This window comes from Phascolarctos cinereus, unplaced genomic scaffold (assembly GCF_003287225.1).
Source record: "Phascolarctos cinereus isolate Bilbo 61053 unplaced genomic scaffold, phaCin_HiC Scaffold_2;HRSCAF=192, whole genome shotgun sequence".
Classification (NCBI taxonomy): Eukaryota; Metazoa; Chordata; class Mammalia; order Diprotodontia; family Phascolarctidae; genus Phascolarctos; species Phascolarctos cinereus.
This window is the reverse complement of record NW_027555625.1, coordinates 330,108,705-330,128,763: the sequence shown is the minus strand read 5'-3', so window position 1 is coordinate 330,128,763 and position 20,059 is coordinate 330,108,705. Positions and strand designations below refer to the sequence as shown.

The following is a 20,059-nucleotide window of genomic DNA, read 5'->3' as shown; positions in this document are numbered from 1 at the left end:
ATTAAAGTGGTCCTTTCTCCAAAGGTTCCTATTTTTTCTACTTCTACAACTTGATGATCTTTGCTGGTCAGAATCAGGTATGAAATAACAATTCCTTCTCACTGCTTTCTTCATCTTTTGAGCAACGACTTTATCATGAAGGCAAGTCAAGAGTTTTTGAGAAGCTTGCTTTTTGACAGAGATGGAGCTCCAGCTGATACCCAGGTAACTAAAGTCCTGTATCACTGATATATCATGCCCTTCGAATCTAGGAATGCTGACTCTAAATTCATCACTTCCCACTGCACTATCTCAATAATAATAATAGTAATAATAATAATAATAATAATAACAGCTAGCATTTATATGGTACTTCAATTAATTTAATTAAACTCCAATTGCTACCTATTGTCTCCAGGATCAAATATAAAGCTTGCAAAGCACTCCATAAATATTATCTCATTTGATTCTCACAACCCTGGGATGTAGATGCTATTATTATCCTCGCTTTACAGAAGAGGAAACTGAGGCACAGAGCAGTTAAGTGACTTCCCCAGGATCCCACAGCTAATAAGTGTCTGAGGCTGGACCTGAACTCAGTTCTACCTGAGTCCTGGTCCTGTGCTCTAGCAACTGCTCCACCTAGCAGCCATAATAATAATATTGACATTTATATAGGCCTCAGTCTAAAACCACTTTGTATGTACTATGTCAATTGTGCCTTATAACAACCCCATAAGGGTGCTTCCAGGAAGAAGACAGTATGACCTAGTAGATAGGACTTGGAGTCAGGAAGACCTGGGTTTGAATCCCATCTCAGACACTTACTAGCTATGTGAGTCACCCTAGGCAAATCACTTCTGAGTGACTTCTTTGAGTTAACAGTTTTCTCATTTGTAAATAGGAGGGTAAAAACAAAAATTAACTCTAATTTGTTTCTTGGACTCATCTATTTCTCCCTGCTGATCAGGTAATCTATAATATACTCCTTTGACATTATTGATTCTTCTTCTCCTTCCACTGACCCTCACCCAAATGCCTTCCACCATCTGGTAGAGTGGCATGATTACAGAGAACTGTGCTGTCTTCAGCATGCATCTAACAAATGACCCATTTACATCACCAAGATTTGGTAAGATGGGATGCACAATTGGAATCTGCCTCTGGAAGGGATATACCATATTCAAAAGGAACCCAATAGATAAAAGAGAAGTGGATTCACGTTGTATAGTAAGAAGAAGAACTCTTGAGTTACCTGTTGATTAATACTTGTCGACCTTAGGCCATAATGTTGAGTAGTGTGTGTTTCTTGCCCATTCTTTCTTGAGCAATCCTACAAAGACAAATCCAGAATGGAAAAGTGTGAAAAGAGCATGTGATGTAAGAGTCAGAGTACATGCATTTGAATCCTGGCTTTTCTATATATTACCTGTCTGCCTTTTGGCAAGTAATTTTATCTCTCTAAGTCTTAGTTTCTTCATCTGTAAAACAAAGGGGTATAAGGTAGAAGGGGGATTGGACTAGATGGTGTCTAAGGTCCCTCTGATCCTACAACTCATCCATACCCCAAAACATGGGACACTCAAGGTAACCAGTTCAGTGAACTTAATGCCCTCTGATGTATAACAGCATCAGGGCTGTGCATGAAAGGAAGAGAATGAAAGGATGGTGTTGAGTGAAAGATGGACTAACCCATTGGAACTCAGGACAATGGCAGCTGGGAGAGTAATCGCAGCTTAGAGGAGAGAGAGGTCTCAGGAAGATGAGGCAGGAGCATGATAAAATAACTCCAGTATCTTTCATAAATGTTCATCAAGTTGAATTTCCCCTCCCTGGCCTCCAATTTCCACAGCACTCATTTATCACAAGGAGAAATTCTGTGTCTCATTCTCTCCTTTGTGGTGGGGGCTTTCAAGCTCCTGGTGGTCATTGTCTTTGCTGAGGACCAACATTCTGATGCCCACATCATCCCAGGCAGCACCTGGGCCTGCCCTGATAATCTTCATGTGCACTCCATCAGAGAGTCAGAGACACTCAGACCTGGAAGGAGCCTCCTTTGGGTCATCTAACATTCAAGGCTCTCCATAATCTGGCAATGTCCTACCTTTTCCACCTCATGTTGTACTATCCCCCTTCCTGGACTCTGTGTGCTAACCTGGACTATTCACTGTCCCCTCCCTAAATACAGTTCATGCTCTCTTGTCCCTCCATATTTGCTCATGCCATTTCCTATCCCTGGAATGTCAGCTTTAGGCCAGGGGCCAAGTAGTGTATGTTTCTTGAGCCTTCTGTCCTCTGCAGTCCTACTGAGCTCAACCCAGAATGGCATAGTAAAAAGGACCCTACAGTTGGAGTCAGAAAGTCTGTGTTTGAATCCTGGCTCTGCAACTTAATACCTGGTGACCTTGGCCAAGTCATTTCCTGCCTAAAACAGATATAAGAAATGTCTAGAGAATGATCCCAGAAGCAGCAGTAGTAGTCCTACCCCGAGGTTACACTGCCCCTGGGCACTTTCCTTCCCTGAGAAGCAGCTGGAAACAAACAAAACAAAAACAGGGGAGGAAATTACCCCAAGACCACTCAAGCAATTCCTAGGCAAAAAAAAAAAAGTTTTCTCCATCAAAATCCATAGGCTTTTCTTTGTCAGAAGTCCTCATCCAAGCCCACAAACCCACCCACCAGCCTATTATAAAGAGAGGCTCCCTGGAATTCTCTGCGGTGCTTCATCCAGACCAGACCAGGTGACTCCTTGGAAAGCAACTGTCCAGGTCTGACAGAAAAATTCTCCCCTCCCCTCTCCCTCCTCAGTGCCTCTACGGCATAAACCTCCTGCTCACCACATCCACTTTCACTCATGCCATTCCTTCCCAATTTAGCTATATCAATTAATAGTGAATCAATAAACATTTATTAAGCACCTACTATATGCCAGGCCCTGTTAAATGTCAGGGACGTAAAAAGAGGACATAAATACTCAATAAAAAATTGTAATCACTTAAAAAAAAAAGAGCTATATCAGTCTGATGAATCCTTTATGCTAGAACAAGTCCTAAGCCAAAAATACTAAAGACATCTTACTTCTCTGTCTCAGTTTCCTTATCTGTAAATGGGTAGGATTTCCCAAGATTCTAAGATTCCATTCAATTTGAATCTACATCTTCAAAATATAGGAGAAACGGATCCCTCTCCTGCTTAGTGCATGAAATCCAAATGCCATCTCCTTTAAGAGGTCTTCCTTAATTCCCCAAATATGAATGGGCTTTTGTCCTTTGGACTTCACAGAACATATTGTCTATACACCTCTCATACATTTACTATTACTCAAGTATCACAGTTATTTGGCCATGTATCATATTCCCCTACTAGACTATAAGCTCCATGAGACCATGGGACATAGGACCATGCTTTAACCAAACTTTGTTTATACTACCTTATTAAATGTGAGGAGAACTGAATTGAATCTAGTCCAACCCAAGCCCAAAACAGGAATCTGCTTTACAACATTCTTGGCAAATGCTTATGCAGACCTGACCCAGCAATCAGGCATCAAAAGATGTCACTGAAACAGATCCAGACTACTTTATGTCTTCTGGGGATATGTTCTCCTTCCACTGTGGCGGGGCCAGTGGCATTTAGACCAGCCTGGTGCCAGGAGAAATTACTGTACCAGGAAACCTTACTCCCCCACCCCTGCCTCTTGGATAAGCAAATTGAAATTCTCTGCCCCACTAGCTTGGCATTCTGCATAAATTATTCTGGGTTTTTTTTCTTCTCTGTCTCCTCCTCTTTCCCCTTCAGTAACACACAGTGATAAGATATGAGTTTTATTCAAGTTTTTGATTAATTGACTTCAAAGGTTTATATTATCTGAGCTAGATCTGGCTTCCCTCTGCTTCTCCGTCAAAACTCCCTTTGAAGCAGAGGAATGGATGGGGAGAAGAGGGTGCAAGTCAGGGCTATTTTCTAAGGCTCAATTTGGTTTTCCGCTGAAGCTTTCAAGCTTAAATCTGAGAAAATTTCAGTATAGTATAATGGAAGAGCGTTGGATTTGGAGTCAGGACCCAGGTTCGATTCCTATCTCAGCTACTTACTATCTGTGTGACTTTGGCTAGTCACTTGAACTCTCCAGACCTCAAGGGGGTTGAGGTAGATGGCCTCTGAGGTCCTTTTCTAGTTCTAAATCTGTGGTCCTATGATATATCATAAACCCTCAACACTGACAACTATCCAGGATTCTAAAAGTTTAAAGGTCATGGGATATTTAACCCGAAAGGGACTCTTAGGGATAATCAAGTCTATGTTTCTTACTTTTTGTCGCTGTTGTTCAGTCATTTCAGTTGTGTCTGATTCTCTGTGATTCCATTTGGGATTTTCTTGAAAACAAGATACTGGAATGGTTTGCCCTTTCCTTTTCCTGCTCATTTTACAGATGAGGAAAGTGAGGCAAACAAGAGTTAAGTGATTTGCTCAGGATCACGCAGTGAGTAAGTATCTGAGGCTGGACCTGAACTCAGGTCTTCCTGAGTCCCGGCCTGGCACTCTATCCACTGTACCACCTAACTGTCTGTCTCTTACTTTAGAAATGAGGCAAACAAAGGCCCAGAGGCAAGAAGCCCCTTGCCCATGTCCACACAATCACTGTCAGACATGGGTCTAGAACCTAGGTCTTCTGTCATTCAGGCCATGTCTTTCTCTGCCACATGGTCTTGCCTCTTCAGAAATATAATTTCTGGGAAATCTCAAAGCCTGAAGTTGGAAATAACCAAAGGAAAACAAATTATCAGAAATTCAGGCTTAAAAATTAAATTCACCCAACAGTGGGAATTTAATCTCCCTTTGGCATCCCTCTGGGGGGGGCACTGCCAAGGTGCCAGTAGAAATATTTCAGGGAGCCAGCATCTATCAAACACGAGCCCTGTACCAGTTATATGAGCTTCTAATATTAGTGAGAAAATGGAGAAGTGGGGCCATTTCTTTTTTGTCCTTCCCCAAAGGTATCTCTGGCTGACACCTCTATACCCAGCTAGGATTCTTCCCAAGAAAATCACAAAGGTCAACTTTAACCACAGCTCAGTCATAATTATCCTGGGATGCAGAGGGAAGATATGAATTTTAATCAAGCATTTGCTTCATCCGGTTGGCTTCTAAGGGCTACAAGGAGCTATTGTCAGGTTTATTTAAGCTTCACCAGTGTCATCAGCAAGTTGTAACAAAGAAAGCCAGGCCTGTTCCCTGTGACTTTGCAGAAAATCACGGATATGAATTCTCATCTCGTAATAAATAACTGACTAGAAGAAAGGAAATCTCTCTGCAGCAATCTGTAAATAGGGCGATGGCTCCAGAGAGGCACCTGGTCATCCTTTAGCTCTGGCCCTCCTTAGAAGAGGTCAGGTGGGCTAATAAATGATTCAAACATTCCCCATCCTCTAGCCAGCCCCAAACTTATGTCAACACCAACTTCTGGGGACTACTACCATGCAGAATGTTCAGCCTGTACAGGAGACAGAGTGGTACAGTCAAAATAGTGCTGCATTTGGACCCAGAAGCCCTAGGTCCAAATCCCAGTTCTGCTGTGTGTCATCCACATGACCTCGGGCAAGTAATTTTACTTCTCACCTTTGAAATGAGAAGGCTGGACCAGAGGACTTATGTTCTTTCCAGTTTTAAATCTATGACTCTAGGATCTGATACAGTGCTATAATATCTTAGAGAAGCTCACAGGGTCCGTAATTTAGAGATGGAAGAGCCACGAGAGGTTGTCTGGTCCACATTACCCACTCCCCCTCCACTTTAGAGATTTCAATGTCAAACAGTTATAACCAAGGACATCACCTACAAGAACCCAGGCATGGCCTTCAGCTGCAATGACAGATATTCCAAGGCTGCTTGATAACGATGTCAGCATGCACGGCACGGGGTTTGTGGGGCGACGTAAATATTTGGTCTTCCCCTTGGATAGCCATCATTTCATGTGGCTGATTGAATGGAACCCCTTGGGGACCATAAACAATGGCTCACTGCCACGGTGCGTTTGGATAAAGAACCATGGGCACTCTGAGCAAACATGCATTCCATATTTCATTTTTAACCCAATTTCCATATTATCTCCAGAGGATACTTCTTACAGGCACATATTAGTTTTGTCTCTGAAAAAAAATAACACCCGTTCTTTTAGATAAGTAACCTCAATGGTCTAACACTCTTGTTGTTGATATGTATAGATTTAAGGATGCCTTTTAAAAGTCTTCAAAGTTAACAAATATGAAATTAATATTCTAGGCAGTAGCATGGGCTGAAATAGGGAAGAGAAATATCAACGGTGGCCACAAAGATTTCACACCATCAAAAATATACACAGCTTAAAAGCCTGCTCGTAAAACAATATGGCTCCACTACTGAGTATTAATAAAACATCCTTGCAGACAGCTTAAACCACTTTCCTCTGTTATGATGTATTTATTTGCATAAGTATTGATAATATGATATAATCTTTGGGGAATTTGGGGTGAATGGAGGAGTGGCCAAAAATCAGGAGACAGGCAAATGTTTCAATAGTTAAAATTAGATTTCCCCCAACTTAAGGTTGACTCTTCTTAAATTTCTAGAATGGATTATTAACTAGACGGTTTGTGAGCCTTTAGGAGAGAAAGTGATTATCACGAAGAGTCAGCATTAGCTCACTAAGAATGAATTATAGCCCCGTCTCTGTCTCTGTCTCTCTCTTGGCAGGCTTACAGTTTGGTAAATCAGAGGAACTACAGGAATTCTTGCCTCTTTCAGGAATCACAGATTGAGTACTGGAAGGGTCTGTGAAGCAGTCACGTAATCCAACCCATACCTAAAAGGAAACCCCAATATAACATCTCCATCAAATGGCTTTCCAGCCTCTGCTTAAAGATGTCCAGTGTTGGGAAATCCATTCCACTTTTGGTTAGCTCTGGGGTGGGGAACCCATGGCCTCGAGGCCACACTTGAGGACCTGGAGAGCCACATGACAGGTTCCCCACCCTGGTAGCTCTTCCTTGTTAGAAATTTTCCCTGGCCTTCAGCCTCAATATACCTCTTCAACTTCTATCCACTGTTCCTGGTTCTGCTTTCTGGGTCCAGACAGAACGAAGCTAGCCCCTCTCTAAGCTATCACCTTCTAGCATGCTCTTCACTGGCTTCTTCCCACAATTCTACAAAAATGAGCAAGGCTCCCCAGTGATCAAACAGACAATAAACCCACCTTTCCTTGACCTTCGTAGCCTTCCCAGCCACTACCTTCAGTCTCCTCTCTTAAACAGCTTAATGTTTTAAAGCTTTCTACAGCTATAGAGCTCCAAGACTACCACCAGCCGATCTCTCCTCAACCCCCGGCAATCCAGTTCTCATCACCACAACTTTGTTGATATCGCTCTCTTAAGGGTCCCCAACCTTTTCTCAACGGCCAAACTTCTTCTCATTCTCTCTAAACTCCTGGTAGAATGTCTGTGGCCCAGAGGAAAGAACATTGTACTTGGAGCTTAAGAAGCCTTGGATTCAGGTTCCAAGTTCCGACACTCACTAGCTGTGCATCCGTGAGGAAGTCAGTTACCTTCTCTAGTTAAAAATGGCAATAATAATAATACTTTAATTATTTTACAGATTTTATCATGAGGAAAGTGCTTTGCAAACCTTAAAGTACTTTATTTTTTACTGTCCCCTTCTTCTGGATACCCTCTCCTTCCTTGGCTTCAGAGACACCAAACTTGTCCAAGACTCTTCCTACTTTTCTAACTGTTTCTTTTTTTTTTTTTGGCTCCTCATCCTCTTTCTGCCTTCCTAAAGTTCTGCCCTTGACTTTTCTCACTTTACTTTTTACACTTTCTTCTTTTTCCAATTTCATTCACTCTTTAAGTACTCTTATAGACAGATGACTCTGAGATCCGTGTTTCTAATCTTAATCATCTTTCTGAGCCACAGATTCACATTTTTATCTCCAGGATATCTCTACTGGCAACATTCAATTTACACCTTAAATTCAACATGTACAAAACCAGGCTTTTTAGCTCTCCCCCTAAACCTGCTCCTCCCTGCCACGTGACTATTTTTGTCTTTGGTGCCATGATGGAAAATGCTATCCACATCCAAAGAAAGAACTATGGAGTTTGAATGCAGATGGAAGCAAATTATTTGCTCTTTTTTTTTCTTCTGTTTTGTTTTGTTTCCTCTTTCTGGTGGTTCCTCCTATTGGTTCTAATCCTTCCTTACAACATGACTAATGTGAAGATATGTTGAATAGGAATGTATATGTATAGCCCATATCAGATTATGCACTGTCTTAGGGAGGGAGGGGAGAAAAATTTTAAACTCAAAAGCTTATGGAAGTGATTGTTGATAAATCAAAATAAATTAATAAAAGAATTCAATGGAAAAAAAGTTTGTGCTTATTTTTCATTTTCCCCTTTCCTTCACCTCTCATATTCAATTAGTGTCCAAGACCTGGTGATTGCTCCCTTTTAACACTTCTTAAATCTATTTCCTTCAGTCATTCATTCAACAAACATTTGCCGAGCACTTACTGCGATGCACTAGGCTAAGTATACAAAGGGAGAATGGGACAGCCTCTGAATTCAAGAAGTTGATGTTCTATTGAGGGAGAATAGCATAGATAGAAAAAAAATTAATAGAAATAAATCTGAGGGTCTTTTCTCAGTCCTCCTCAACCTTGATCATGTTGAAGTTTCGGATACTGTTGATTACCTTCTTTTTCTGGATACTCTTTTCTGTGACACTGCTTTCTCTTGGCTCTCTCTGTATTTGTCTGACTTGTCTTACTTAGTCTCCTTTGCTAGATCAGGCATGTCCTGCCACCAAACTGGCTATACACCAAGACCATCCTGGTCTTCCTTCTCTTCTGTCTCTCTCTGTACTCTTTCATCTGGCGACCTCATTAAGCTCCCATCGATTCAGTAATTTCTATACATCTGACTCACATATGTGTGTGTATCTGACATTATATATATACATGTATACATATGTATACACACATATTTATACATATATTATACATGTACGTATGTTTAAGATCCCTTGGGCATCTCAAACTTAATATGCTAAACCAGAACTCATATTTCTCCCAAACCCAATCCCCTTCCAAACTTTTCTATTTCTGTTAAGGGTGACACTATCCTTCTAGTCTCCCAGGTTCACAACCAGGCTGTTGTTCTCAGCTCCTTACTCTCCCTTGCCCCACACATTTGCTCACCTGGCCACATCTTGTAATGCCTACCTCCACCACTTCTCCTGCCTCTAGCCCCATTCACAAAGCCACCGCCTTTCACCTGGACCATTGCAATAGTCTCCAAATTTGTCTCCCTGACTCATCTCTCCCAACTCCAGTCCACCTTCCACACACCTGCAAAAGTGATTTTTCTAAAGCACAGTTTTAATCATTTCATGCTCCTTTTCAATAAACTTCAGTGGCTCTCTATTACTTCTAGAATCAAATATGAATTCCTCTGTTGTTACTTAAAGTTCTTTACAATCTGGCTTCAGTTTACCTTTTCAGGCTTGTTATACATTACTACATAATATGGCTTATTATTAAATGCTTATTCCTTCCCCCCCTCCACTACCTTTTATGCACCCTATGGTCTAATCTAGTGAAATTGTCCATCTTACTGATTTTTTTTAATTGTGAATCTTTATTTCATACCTCTTGCTTTTTTCTTTATTTTCTTTATTCATTTCTAATTTTCAACATTCACTTCCATAAGCTTTTGGGTTTTAAATTTTCTTCCCCTCCCCAAGATGGCATGCAATCTGATATAGGCTCTACATATACATTCATATTAAACATATTTGCACATTGGTCATGTTGTAAAGAAGAATTGGGACCAGCATCTTACTGTTTTTTCCTCACAGGGCCTCACACAGAGCAAATCTTCAATAGATATTTGTTGACCAATTGATTGTTCCTTGTACGTGACATTCAATTTCCCATTTCTATGCCTTTGCATAGAAATATACTTCTTTGGCAATATCACTTCTTAGAATCCCAACTCTCCTCCAAAATCTGCTTAAGCATCATCTTCTCCACGAGGCCTTTCCCTATCCTCTACCCCCCAGCCACGTCGTATCTATTTTGCACATATCTCTACATGCATATGGTTTTCCCCAATAGAATGTAAGCTCCTTGAGGGCAGGGACTGTTTCATTTTTGCCTTTGTATCACCAGCAGCTACCACTGTGCCTGACACTTTGATGCTTGTTTTTAACAGGACCTGTGATTTCATCCATAGAAGGAAAGCATGTCCTCTACCAATGCAGAATAACACCTACTCTGCAACTTATAGGTTAAAGAGTCATCTGTGAAACTGAGAGGTTGAGTTATCCTAGGTCACACAAGCAGTATGTGTCAGAGGCAGGACTTGAATCCAGGCCTCCCTGACTCCAAGGCCACCTCCCTATCCTCCATGCCACACTCCTGGCACATAGTAGGTGCTTAATAACTGTTTGTTGATTCACTGATTGGAAAGAAGAAGACTAATTAGGAGGCTCCTGGAAGAGTTCAGGTCCTGTGGGCTTCATGGATTGTTGGGTGAGTGAGAGGAAGGGACAGGTGCAAGATACACTGGGAAATGTATTCCCACATACACTGTTAACCAGAAAGTCCTGGTAACTGAATGGATGTATGTACACGTGGGGTCAAGGAGAAGCAAGAGTCAAGGATAAAAGAAAGTTGCACACCTGACAATTGGGTAGTAGTTTTAATAGAAACAGAGAAGTTAGAGAGTGGCAGGGGTGGGGAGCTTGGGGGAGGAATGTGATGAAATTTTGCTTTGCACATATTAAAGTTGAGCTGTATATAGGAAGTTCAGCTTTTATCCAATAAACAGCCAGCAATACAGGACTGGAGTGTAGGGAAGACCAAGTCTGGACACAGAGATCTTGGAGCCATCTGCATAGAGATAACAGTAAACTCATCAGAGTTGAGCCAGTGAATGGGGAGAGGGGACGACAGAGAGAGACAGAGACAGAGGAAAAGAGAAAGTGGGAGAGAGAGAAAAGGAGAGAGACAGAGAGGGAAAGAGAGTAGGAGAAAGAGACAGAGGAAAAGAGAGTGGGGGAGAGAGAAAAGAAGAGAGACAGAGAGAGAGGGAAAGACAGTGGGGGAGAGAGGCAGAGATAGAGACAGAGGGAAAGAGAGTGAGAGAAAGAAAGAGGAGAGACAGAGACAGAGGAAAAGAGAAAGTGGGAGAGAGAGAAAAGGAGAGAGAAAGAGAGAGAGGGAAAGAGAGTGGGAGAAAGAGACTGAGGGAAAGAGAGAGTGGAAGAAAGACAGAGAGACAGAGTGAGAAAGAGACAGAGGAAAAGAGAGTGGGGGAGAGAGGCAGAGATAGAGACAGAGGGAAAGAGAGAGTGAGAGAAAGAAAGAGGAGAGACAGAGGAAAAGAGAAAGTGGGAGAGAGAGAAAAGGAGAGAGAAAGAGAGAGAGGGAAAGAGAGTGGGAGAAAGAGACTGAGGGAAAGAGAGAGTGGAAGAAAGACAGAGAGACAGAGTGAGAAAGAGACAGAGGAAAAGAGAGTGGGGGAGAGAGGCAGAGATAGAGACAGAGGGAAAGAGAGAGTGAGAGAAAGAAAGAGAAGGAGAGACAGAGACAGAGACAAGAGCCTATTGCCACTCTATCACAGGCCCTCATTAATTTCTGGGACTAAAATAGGTCCTTTCTTTATTTTCTCCTCACCTTCCAATCCATCACTCATACTGCTACTAGACTAATCTTTCTTCCCTAAAGATCTCATCACGTGACTCCTATCTATAAAAATCTTGAATGGCACTTACAAAGACCCAAGTCCTTTACCTGGCATTCACAGTCCTTCACCAGTGGTTGTCACACTGATTCTCTAGACTTATATGTGCATTCTACATTGCCATCAAAGTTCTGAATTTCTCAGCATTATTTAAAACTCAACTTAAATCCTACTTCCTCCACAAAATCATCCTTCATTCCTCCCTCCCTCCTTCCTACCCCTTTCTACTTCTCAAATAGTTTCTCCATTTTAACATCAGAAAGCACTTTGTTCTACTTTCTCCAAGCATTAAACCAGTACTGAGTTTAATACTGAGACCTTAAAGAGTTTCAAGATTTACAAGCTCATACTTTCTAGATATCTTTAGTGGCCTCAAACTATAGCTTAAGTAGCCTATGCTTATGCCTGGCATGAGTCAGCTTAACTGTGCTGGGGTGGGGAACCTGTGGCCTCCAGGGCACATGTGGCCCTCTAGGTCCTCAATTGCAGCTCTTTGATTGAATCCAAACTTCACAGAACAAATCTCCTAGATTTGTTCTGTAAAACTTGGACTCAGTCAAAGGGCCACACCTGAGGACATAGGAGGCCACATGTGCCCTGGAGGCCACAGGCTCCTCACCCCTGCCTTAGGCAAAAGGCCCCACTAGGCACTGGCACTTAATATTAATCAACAGGCATTTATTAAGCACCTACTATGTTCCAGACACAGTGCTAGGCTCTGGAGATACAAAGACAGACAATGAAAAAATCCTTACTCTTGAAAAGCTTATATTCCAATGGGGAGACAGCAAACAAATAAAGAAGTAAATATGAATAAATTTTAAAAAATATAAAGTAACTAAGAAAGGAGGACATGAGTGCTTGGGAGGACCAGGAAAGGCTTCATGGAGAAGGTAGGGTTAAGTTAGTGGATGTATATTTTCTCTCCTCCTGGACTATAAGTCCCCTTGAAGACAGTCCAACATAAACTTTGCATCTTCCCTGGCATAAAGCACAGTGCTCTGCATACAGTAGGTGCTTAATCCATATTTGTTGTGGCTCTTATTTATGTAACTTATTCAAGAGCACACAGATAAACAGTGTCAGAGCTAGGACTAGAACTCAGGTCCTTGTGGACAATGCATCATCCACCCAACTGGCTACATACTGTCCAACACTGTCTACATCATACATGACAACGTCTAACCTAACACACCCACCTCATCTGATAGCATCCATATGCACACTCCCCACTTCTCTGGGAAGACGCAGCTTTCCTCACTAGTTTTCTAGGAGTAAGATCATGTTCACATCTAATGTATGTCTGGGCCCCCTCTGCACCACCAGAGGACTTTGTGAAGTGGGTGTTATTCTCTCACTCGGGAAAGACAAAAGCCAGTGAGGGATAGTGGAGATGTTGTTGGCCAGCCTCACAGTCAAGAAGACCTGAGTCCAGGTACTGCCTCTGACTCCTATTAAAAGTGTGACTCTAGCCAAATCATTCAACCTTTCAATGTTGTTGCATTATTTTTTAGTTGTGTCCAACTCTTTGTGACCCCATGTGGGATTTTCTTGGGATAAATACTGGAGAAAAGTGTCATTTTCTTCTCCATCTCATTTTACAGATGAAGAACTAAGGCAAAGAGGGTTAAGTGACTTTCCTAGGGTCACACAGCTAGTAAGTATCTGAGACCAGATTTGAACTCAGGAAGAGAAGTCTTTCTGACTCCAGGTCTGGTGCTCTATCTACTGTACCACCTAGCCACCCAACCTCTCAGTGTTCTGGGCAATTTCCAAGACTGAAGTTGCAGAAAAATTGCTGATATGTCTGGTGAAGCCTATGGACCTCTTCTTGGAATAATGTTTTTAAATGCATAAAATGAAATACATACAATTATAAGGGAAAACTATTGTACTGAATTAGATTCATCTTTTTTTTTTTAAGTTCAGAGTCACCTCCAGTTAAAGAATAGATATGTTTGTGAAAAGAGTTCCCTCTTGGACTATTTTAGAAAGGCCAGGATCACCTCATCTTAATCATGCAGATACAATGCTCCCTAAATCAAATGCCATATGATTTCTCAACTTAAAGATTACTGGTAGTGGCACGTGCATCATTCATGTCTCATTTGTGCCTCTGCCTGGTTGTGGTCCCTTCCTGGGAGCTGATCATGCACTGGCCTATTTATTCCCCACAGATCACCCATCATTGCTGATAGCTGCCATGTTCTAAGGCCTGCCCCACAGCGACACTCCGCAGGGCTCCTCTGGGTCAACGACAGACGTGAATGACTTGATGCATTAATAGGGTGGGTCCTGAAGGGACACATGGGAGGTGCCTGAGAAGCTCCAGATCCAGCTTTTCCAGGGGCCGAGGCAGTCACAGCAATAGACAGAGCACTAATGGATGTAATGTGCCCCTACCATTCACGGACTGAGGACATGTCAGGGTAGCAAAGGAGTCAATTAAGAAATATGATCTGTTGCTTCCGCATAATGTGCATGGAGAGCTCCCATTAATGTTAATCAGAGTGATGCAGGAAAGAGCGTGCTAACACAAGTCCCCTACATAAAAATCATTTATAGCTTGGTCTCACTACACCTTCTGCCTTGGGCACTGCTACTTGTGGGAAGCTCAGGCAAGGACAGGACAAGGTAGTAGAGGCAGTAAAACGGACTCCTCCCCCAAACCACAAGAATGCCAGGAAAATGTGTGTTTCTCTCCCCCACACACCCATCTCCTATATAGCCACCCTGGATAATCTGAACAGCCCCATCAGTTGGCCCCAGAGGGACCACAGGGGTGATGGTGATAAACTGGGTGGGAGCTATGCTAAGCTTCTACACTCATGGAAGACAATGATACAAGCAAGTGGCACCCTGCTCGGATGCTGGGGGAAAGGATATTTGACTGTAAAATTCACCCTGATTCAACCTGGGATAGAGACCTGCTTGGAAGAGGAGATTAGTGGGGTATTCTTGATAACTGGGCAAGGTTCCATAAGGCCAAAGATTGGCACGAATTGCAGCACAAGGGAGATGCCCAGAGCAGGACTCATTGTTTGGTGGTGCTTTTGAGATTGATATAGGGAGCCTAGTATCCTTGGATAAGGGAGCCCTGGAAAATCCCCATCCAGCTATATGACAGATCACTGAGAGAGGAAACCATCTGGGGAACCACACTACTGAAACGGCTGGAGGCTCTATTACAATGGAAGGAAATGAGCACGAGAGAAAGCCAACGCCATCTGTGGAGACCCAAAGGAGAGCCATGGAGAACCCTAGGTAATGAAGCCTGGTTGTGACAACCAGTGCCCCATGCCGGGGCAGTGAAGAACTGCAGGCAAAGTGAAGCTCTCCAGGGAGAAGACAGTGGAGGAGGATGGCAGCAAAGAGTGACCCTGGGTGTCCCTTCTGAGGCTGCAGGGATCCTCACTAGAGGCAGCCCCTGCTGTAGACCTTCTCTAGGGCAGATGCAACAGGAAGAAGTAGCTAATGTCACACAGGCCTTTGGAGGAGGTCTGCTCATAAATAGGCTTGCTATCCTCCAGGAGTTCTGCTGTGAACCTTTATTTGTTTTAGATGACCTACAAACAGGCTGTATTCTTTTCCTGCTTTGCACTTGGTGAACCATGTGCTTATAAGGGGAATAGGTGACAGTCCATTGGGGGGTATCAGATGGTAAAGTTCTCATATTATCTAGCTGGAGATAACTATCTCAAGAAGTGAGGAATCTTGGGGCAGCTAGGTGGCGCAGTGGATAGAGCTCCAGCCTTGGAGTCAGGAGGACATGAGTTCAAATCCAACCTCAGATACTTGACATTTACTAGCTGTGTAACCCTGGGAAAGTCACTTAACCCCAATTGCCTCACCAAAAAAAAAAAGAAGTGAGGAATCTCTTAAGAGGTACCCAAGTCCTTTGTGCCAGGTGAGAGCTTTTGGTAGGAACTCACACAAGTTTGTGGCTGTATCGGAGTAATGGTACCCCTTGGCAACACACACATTATGGACAGGCACAGAGATGGAGATGCCTGGGTGGGACTGCTTCCCTACCTTTAGTCAGACAACTAAAATCTCTCTATCTTCTCAGGGTAGTGAGAAATTTACCTCCCTTCTCTAGGCCCATTTCCTCCTCTAAAATAAAAGAGTTAGGCAAGATAACCTCAGAGGTCCTTCTCAGTTCAGCTAATTCTGTGGCTCCACGCCTTCATTTCTAAAACAGGCCATCATGAGCAGCTGTGATGCAGGACTTACCTACATATTCACAGGAAACCTGTGTGATCCCAGGCCAGGGCCACATTCCTGTGAAGCCCAGGGTTCCAGTTTGCAAAGCCTTGTCCTAGATGCATGCTGCTTGGACCCTCCAACTTTCCATGCCCCAGAAATGAAAATGGGAAATTACCCAGAAATTGCTTTTATTGTTGGCTGCAGACAGGGCAGGAAGACCCATCTTCTAAGTCACTATTTTCTATGAGGAGATTGCTTTTCCTATTTAACTTTCCTCTCCCTCTTCGCAGTGAAGCCTCAGTCAGCCTCCAACTTTACAAACTAAACCCAAGCCCCTGTCGGATCTTTGGCCAGAAGAGACAGAATCTAAAACAAACCTTACTGCCATCTGCACGAAGGAAGTTGAGGATCATGGGATTTAGAGTCAACAGAGACTTAGAGATGATAGAACCCAGTGAGGGACTGACAACATCAAAGATGTATCTGGAGGAATATGTCCATTGCAGCATGACTAATAATAGCGAAAAGCCAGAAATAAATTATCCTCCCAAGATTGGAGCCAATAGTGGCTGAACATGTTGTGGTATCTGCAAGTCTCTTACAATGCCGCAAAGGATGATGATGAAAAATTCAAAGAGGTTCAGAAAAACATGAAGGAAAAATTGGGACAGTGTGATGCAGTGGTCAAGACCCGGTACATGTGACCAAAGATTCAGAAGCTGAAGGAGACCTCAGAAGCCAGTTAAGTCCAACCCTTTCATGTTATAGATGGGGAAACTGAAGCCCAGAGTGGTTAAATGACTTGCCCAGGGTTACACAGCTGGTAAGTATCTGAGGCAGGACTTCTAGTACAGACAAGTGGCAGCAAGAGAGAATGCTAGACCAGGAATCAGGAAGACCTGAGTTCAAACCCAGCCTCAGACACTTACTGGATATGTGACCCTGGGCAAGTAATTATTTTGGTAATAGTAATATAATAGTTTGAGGTTTGTAAAGAGTTTTATGAATACTATTAGATCCTTACAGCAACCCTGGGAGGTAGGTACTATTATTATTATTCCCAATGTATGGTTGAGGAAACTGAGGCAGGCAGTGGTCAGGTCACTCAACTTCCATCCATCTCAGTTTCCTCATCTGTAAAATGTGAATTAATAATAACTCTCACGGTTGCTATGAGGATCAAATGAGACAATATTTGTAAATTGCTTTGCAAACTTTTGAAACCACTACATAAATGCTAGCTGTTATTCTTAACTCCAAATCCAGGCTTCCACACGACAGCCACAGATTCTTGGTCACTTGTGTCACTTATTATCTATGCGACCTTGGGAAAATCACATTTCTTTGGGCTTCAGTTTCTTCACCAAAAAAACAAGGTTGGAGGGAAGGAGATGACCTTGATGATAAGGTCCTGAATAACTCTAAATCTATGATCCCATGGCCCTAAGTGTTATAAAGTGCACAAGGCAGAACCAAAAGAATAATATACAAAGTCACTCTAACTAGATGCATAAAGACTACTTCAAACAGCACCAACACTCAGAACAAACACAGTGGACAATGTTTATATCCATTTCTAAAGCATTATTTGGCCTTTCTCTTACTTAACAAACAGAAAAAACTACTGAAGCATGAAGTTGCGTCATATCCCCTGAGCATGCATCGGACCCTACGATGTGCCAGGCAAGTCAAAGACAGAACCAAAAAGTAAAAACAACCCAACAAATCAGTCTTTGCCCAACTCTTTGTGACTCCATTTTAGAGTTTTCTTGGCAGATATATTAGAGTGGTTCCTCATCTTACAGATGAGAAAACTGAGGCAAACAGGGTTACGTGACTTGCCCAGGGTCACACAGCTGGTAAATGTCTGTGGCCAGATTTGAACTCACACAGGTGAGTCTTCCTGATTCCAGGCTGGGCATTCTACCCACTGCACCACTAGCTGCCTATTTGAGGGGAGAGAACGCTAGCAACTAGAAAGGAATCAGGAAGGGCTCCTACAAGAGGCGACCCCTTCCCTGGGTTTTGGAAAAGGCCAAGGATCCTCAGAGGCAGAGGAGTGCTATCAATCACCATCTCTCTTTTATTCATCTTTTACTTAATTGTCTTTTAGGAATTGTAGCCACATAGGGGATTTAACTGTGAGTGTGTTGAGGTTTTGTAGACTGTACCAAAACAAAATTTATCTATAAAAAAGGGAAAACAAATTATCAGGAGGGGGTTGGCCTCTTCAGCATCAGTGACTCAGTTTATCAGGATGAGGTGATCTCAAAACTCCCTTCTGGCCTTGACAATCTCCGTCTATGATAATGGTGGTTCCTGGAGGGAGAGAGAGGGTAGGAGTTCTTCCCAAGGGTCCCTTCTGGCACTACACCCTAGATCTATAACTCCGGTTGCAAAGACTTTGTTTTTTCCTAATTGCCTTTTTACACACATTTAGAACATATAATCCTTCCTGGGTCAACTTGTTCCTTTAAAGACTGCATTGAGCAAAAGGCATGAATGTCTCTGGATGTCTCTGGGTAACCTGGAAGATTTAACTTCAAAGTTCCTTCTGTTTATCTCTTAGAAGCTCATTTTACAGACAGATTAAGGAGGCTTTCCATTAGCCTTCTGAGAAATGGGCAGTGATTAGTCGCATTAAATGGTGAAATTCATGCTTCTGTTGAAGCTTTATCAGCTGAGGGGATGGGGGGCGGGGAGGAAGGGAAGAAGCTCAGAAGACTCTTTTTCAAAGAAGCACCTATCACAGCTTGAGAAGTACAGAATGGGCTCAAGGCTGAGCCTTTGCTACCTATTCCACAGCAATCTGAAAGGAAAGGATTCCTACCCATCTCAGGCTACAGGGAAGGCCAGTCAGGCTACTTCAAGAGCAAACCTGCCACTGAAGCACTCAGACCTTGGTTTGCAGAGGCAGAAACCCTTGAGAGAAGAGGGAATTGTAAGAAAAGGGTGGTAAAGGCAGCAGACAGATCAAGAAATGTGAAGACTGAGAACAGACTGGAGGATTGACCAATGAAATTAGATAATAAGGTTACTACCAGCTTAGAAAGGACAGTTTCAATGGAGTAGGTAAGCATGGAACCCAGAGTACAGGGTGACACATGGATGAGTGTGTGATGAGGAAGCAGAGACAGCAGGGAGAGTTGGCTGTGTCTAGAAATTAATTAGTGAAAAGGAAATAAGAAATAAGATGGCAGCTAAAAGGGGGGAGGAAAACAAGCGGGGGCCAAGTTAAAGATTAGAGAAACCCAGGCACGACAGTGACTTGAAGGGGAAGAGCCAATGTTGAGAAGAGAGAAGATTCAGGGCAGAATGCAGACAAATTTTCTGATTTTATAATTCTCTATTTGTCTTTAGCTTTCCTTTCCAATCTTGTGATATTCTGAACTTTGCATTCTTGACACAGTTGTTATGGGACTATGCCCCCTCTTCAGTATTCATCCTCCATTACATGCCCTTGCCTTTAATCCAGGGCTTGTAAAAATCTTAGCTGGTTGCTGAGCTCCCAGAGGATCCAGGTCGGTCTCTGCAGATAACTCTCACCTCATCCTCCTCAGATTTGTTTTTCTTTGTCTTAAGAATTTTCAAGGCTTCTTTCTCCCTTTGCCCCAGATCCCAGAGGGAGAAGGTAGGAACAAGATAAGACAGAATAATGTTATTCAATCATCAGACAAGCTTCTCCATCTGATATTTTTGGTTAATTGTTTTTATTTTTCATAAGAGAGGATTCAGCTGAAGGGGAGGCTCAGAATGACTGCAATATAAAGACAAAAGGCACCAGGAAAATGTTTGTTTGTTTGTTTGTTTGATAGGAAGCAAGAGGATAGGAGCAAAGAGAGGAGGCTGTTGGGGCAATCCAGGGATTAGCAAGGGGAGAACAGCTGATGGTGAAGAGATGAAGGTTCCTAGGGTGATAGGGATCACAGCACTAATTTAAATGGCTGACCGTGGAAAACAAAATGCCAAGATGCCTTGGGCAGAGATGTCTTCCCATTCATGAAACCCGGGGAAAGTAAGAGTGCAGATGTGATGCTGCAGGTCCTCAGAGTCCAAGCTAAGAGTCAAGCACAAGTGTGGGAAGGGAAAAACCATGA

At 42.8% G+C, this 20,059-nt stretch overlaps 1 long non-coding RNA gene across 1 annotated transcript in view; it reads right to left on the bottom strand.

Annotated features, from left to right (window-relative positions):
- Positions 1–1,233: 1,233 nt before the first annotated feature.
- Positions 1,234–20,059, bottom strand: part of LOC144455648 (uncharacterized) — a 76,076-nt gene continuing 57,250 nt past the window's right edge. The window contains exon 3 of the long non-coding RNA XR_013484366.1: positions 1,234–1,312. This is a non-coding gene — a long non-coding RNA (uncharacterized LOC144455648). The remainder of the gene's footprint in view (positions 1,313–20,059) is intronic.